The sequence below is a fragment of the Peromyscus leucopus genome, chromosome X (genome assembly GCF_004664715.2).
Source record: "Peromyscus leucopus breed LL Stock chromosome X, UCI_PerLeu_2.1, whole genome shotgun sequence".
NCBI classification, from domain to species: Eukaryota; Metazoa; Chordata; class Mammalia; order Rodentia; family Cricetidae; genus Peromyscus; species Peromyscus leucopus.
Genome location: NC_051083.1, coordinates 56,362,348 through 56,367,022, shown reverse-complemented (window position 1 = coordinate 56,367,022; position 4,675 = coordinate 56,362,348). Strand labels below are relative to the sequence as shown.

The 4,675-nt window shown below is 37.2% G+C and overlaps 1 pseudogene; it reads left to right on the top strand.

Moving 5' to 3' along the window:
- Window positions 1-3,089: 3,089 nt before the first annotated feature.
- LOC114706492 lies at window positions 3,090-3,760 on the top strand (annotated as a pseudogene).
- The last annotated feature ends 915 nt before the right edge of the window (window positions 3,761-4,675 follow it).

The following is a 4,675-nucleotide window of genomic DNA, read 5'->3' as shown; positions in this document are numbered from 1 at the left end:
TGATAGGAAGATAATGGGTATGGACCTGGAGATGGCAAATATAGAAAGAACACCAACAAAGTTAGTGTCAGAAACTGCATGTATAGAATATTGGAGATTGATGCCCAAGATTTGTATTTTGGCAGTTCAAGACTCACCAGAAGTAGTGCTATTACAAAGTTGAATTTGCTTATAAATGAAGAATTTGAGTGCTATGAGCTTTTTGGATCCCAAGTCTAATAAGGACATAGGGTTATTAAGCCTGGCAAAGATACAAAAAGGGTAATGGTTACCTATAATCTCTGTATTCAGAAAATTCATTACTAATGAGGAGTATATAGAAACTATGTGGCTGTAAAAGATCAGGGATCCTGGTTAGAGGGCATAGGGATAGAGATTTCAAATAAACACAACAAAGGTTTTTTTTTTCTTTCTTTTTAAAAAATAGTTTAAAGCTTAAATTTTAAGTCTTTCAAATCGCAAATGAGATGCCTCAGAAAATGATAAACTCTCCCTTAGTGGATGTTTCCAAGTCACAAGCTGATAAATAGTTGTTTTAAACACAAGAATCAGTCAATAAGATGGGGAGAAAAGTAAGATGATGGAATGGAGTTGAGGGAATGAATAAGGAAATGAGATTAAGGCACAGTGACAATTCTGCACGCCTCTAAAAGATCACCATAAGACAATTTGTATAGCTCCATGTTCCAAACTTAGATTTGTGAGTAAAAGCTATTCATAAGATAATTTTCAATGAAGTAGAATTAATATTTAGAGGAAGTAGCCCTCTTATGGAACAGACTGCCTTGAAAAGCTCCTTAGTAAAAATAGGGGAGAATAGCAACTCATATTATATGCAATCCGGGCTGTCTAGTTTAATTATCTGGGATTAACAAATATCAATATTGGTTTTGATCACCAAACACCAAATTAATTGTTGATTGTACAAGGGGCTTTGGGGTCATCTTAAAGTCCTCCTTTTCTGAGTATTATTCATACTCAATGCAGGTCCAGGGTATGGGGATAAAATTAACTAGAATTTCATATGAAACTCATTGCTGACTGTATCTGAAGTGGGATACTCTTCTAGTTTTCTTTCTGTTTCTACATTAAAAACCATAACTGTGTTGTTTTTTGCTTTTTTTCTCTTTGGGGCCAACCATTCAACTCCCAAATAAAGACATAGAGACTTATTCTTACTTATGACTGCCCAGCCTAAGCTTGGCTTGTTTCTAACCATCTTTTCTAACTTAACTTATCCTGTTTTTCTTTAACTACATTTTGCCTGTGGGATTTTTACCTTACTTATTTTATATATCTTTCTTTCCTTCTTATTCCATGCCTGACTGTGTGGCTGGGTAGCTTACCCCTGGTGTCCTCTTCTCCTTCTCCGTTTCTTGCTTTTTGCTCTTTCCTCAAGCCTAGATTTCTCCTTCTATATATTATCCCTGCCTAACAGCCCTGCGTATCCGTTCTCCTGCCTTGCTATTGGTCATTCAGCTCTTTATTAGACCAATCAGATGTTTTAGACAGGCAAAGTAACACAGCTTTACAGAGTTAAACAAATGCAACAAAAAAGAATGCAACACATCTTTGTATCAGTAAATAAAAGTAACACATCTTAAACTAATACTCCACAACACATGACCAAAAGCAAGTTGGGGAGGAAATGATTTAGTGTGTCTTATATTTTATAGTCCACCATGAAAGAAAAGTAAGGGCAGGAACTCAAGGCAGGAATCTGGAGATAGGAATTGAAGCAGAGACACTAGAGGAATGCAGCTTACTACGTTGATGACTTGCTCAGCCTGCTTTCTTATACAACCTAGGACCATATGCCCAGGGATGACAACTGTCCATAGTAGTCTTGGCCCTTCTATATTAGTCATCATTCAAGGCCAAGCTGATTGAGGCATTTTTCAATTGAAGTTCCCTCTTCTCAGGTGATTATAGCATATGTCAAGTTGACAGAAAACTAACAAGGAAAATTGAACTATTGTTAACTTGATACATGAATACACTATTAAAGAGCAATCTTATTTTTCTTGTTTATCTCTAATATCTCATATTAATATTGTGATAAATTAAATGAAAATGGTCCCCATATGTTCATATGATTGAATACTTAGTCCTGAGTTGGTGGGACTGTTTGGGAAGAATTGGGAGGTGTGGACTTATTAGAGGAGGTGTATCACTAGGGACAGGCTCTGAAGTTTCAAAAGACTCCTACAATCCTGATTCTTCCTCTCTCTGCCTCCAACTTGTAGATCAAGATGTGAGATCTCAGCTATTCCTGTCACCACACCTTTGCTCGAACGTCATGGAAATTAACTCTCTAAAATCATAACATCCCAAAATTAATCTCCTTTAAAAATATTTGTTTTTTCCAAGTTTGACAGTCTTCTAAGCAATCTACATATTTTTTCTTTTTAATCTTATTTTAGAAATTATAATATAATTACATTTCTCCTTATCCTTTCTCCAAGCCCTTCCATACATTCCTTGCTCTCTTTTAAATTTGTGGTCCTCTTTTTTAATTAATTTGTTGTTACATGCATATTCCTTTTTTAAGATTAAAACCTCATATTTTTTTCTTCCACCCACTTTGGCATGTCTATTGTTCTTGTCATTGTTCAACTAATGTTTAAGAATTCATGTTATTGAAATTTTACGAGAATAGTTTATTACATCCCTAGAGGACATAGTCTCTGGCTTCTACAATCTTTCCAGCCTCCATTCCCACAGTGTTCCCTGAATCTTAGGTGTGAGACAGTTTTATGGATGCATCCCTTTAAACTGGGATCCAAAACTGCATTTTGGATTGGTTGTGGTTTTGTGCAATGATCTCCATCTGTTATTGAGAAGTTTCCTTGATGAGGAGTGAGTACTACACTTATCTCTTGGTGTAAGGGCAAATATTTAGAATGTAGTTAGGGAATGTGGTGATTTCAAAATAAAAAACTAAATAAGAAAATTAACCAAGTGAAGGTGAAAACATAATAAAACAAAACGTCTGTGAAACACTGAGAGCAGTTGTATAAGGAAAATTTACAGCTCTAAGTGTTTACATTAAAAATCAAAAACTGCCATTCACTGCTGTGTCCGCAGCCATGAGTATGCTTAGGCTACAGAAGAGGCTTGCCTCCAGTGTCCTCTGCTGTGGTAAGAAGAAGGTCTGGTTGGACCCCAATGAGACCAATGAAATCACCAATGCCAACTCCCATCAGCAGATCCGGAAGCTGATCAAGGATGGGCTGATCATCTGGAAGCCTGTGACAGTCCATTCCTGGGCTTGATGCCGGAAAAACACTTTGGCTCGACAGAAGGGCAGGCATACAGGCATAGGGAAGCGGAAGGGTACTGCCAACGCTCGGATGCCTGAGAAGGTGACCTGGATGAGAAGGATGCGGCTCCTGCGCCGACTTCTCAGGAGATACCGTGAATCCAAGAAGATTGACCGCCATATCTATCACAGCCTGTATCTGAAGGTCAAAGGGAATGTCTTCAAAAACAAGCAGATTCTCATGGAACACATCCACAAGTTGAAGGCAGACAAGACCCACAAGAAGCTCCTGGCTGACCAGGCTGAGGCTCGCCGGCCGGTCTAAGACCAAGGAAGCCCGAAAGCGCCAGGAGGAGCGTCTCTAGGCCAAGAAGGAGGAGATCATCAAGACTCTGTCCAAGGAGGAAGAGACCAAGAAATAAAGCTTCCCTCATGTCTGTACATAGTGGGCTGCCTGTGGCCTCAGGTGGATCAGTCATTAAAATAAAACAAGCCTTTGTCTGTTAAAAAAAATCAAAAACTGCTCAAAAATGACTTAATGTTATACCTCAAGTATTTGAAAAAACAAGAACAAATCAAACCAAAATCCAATACATGGCAAGAAATAGTAAAAAACAGAAAAGAAATTAACTAAATAGAAACAAAGAAAATAATACAAAGAATCAATGAGTTTAAGAGATGATTCTTTGAGAAGATAAACAGGATCTATAGACCCTTGGCTCAACTAAACAAAAAGAAGAAGAAGAAGAAGAAGAAGAAGAAGAAGAAGAAGAAGAAGAAGAAGAAGAAGAAGAAGAAGAAGAAGAAGAAGACGACTTGAACAGAATCAGGAATGAACCAGAAAACATTATAAGAGGCACAAAAAAAAAAAAATGCAAAACATTGTAAGGACGTACTTTCAAAACCTGTACTCAATTAAATTGGAAACTGAAAGAAATGGATAAATTGCTCTGTTCATTAAAGTGACCAAAATTAAAATCAAGAAGAGATAAACAACCTATACATGCCTGTAATAGAGTATGAAACAATAATGAAAATAAAAAATACTGACAAGAGGCCAGACCCAGATAAATTTACAATGAAATTCTGCCAGACTTTCAAAGATCTACAACCAATACTTCTTAAAGCATTTTAAAGCATATATTTCAAAAGAAGAAGGAGGAGAAGGAGAAAGAGAAACTCTCCCAAACATTAGGTGACTGTCCAGGCTGCCAGCTGTCTTGGTCTACTCTTGCAAGATTCCCGAAAGTTGCTTATCAGAAGAGCCCTCTGGTGTGAGACAGAAGGAAACCAATAAAAAGGGACCATTGTCTTCTAAATTCTAATTCTCTCCATGCTTACTCTTGATTTCTCAGAATCCTTTCTTACATGCTATGTCCTCTTTAAATCCAAACCTCCCATTTTTGATAACAA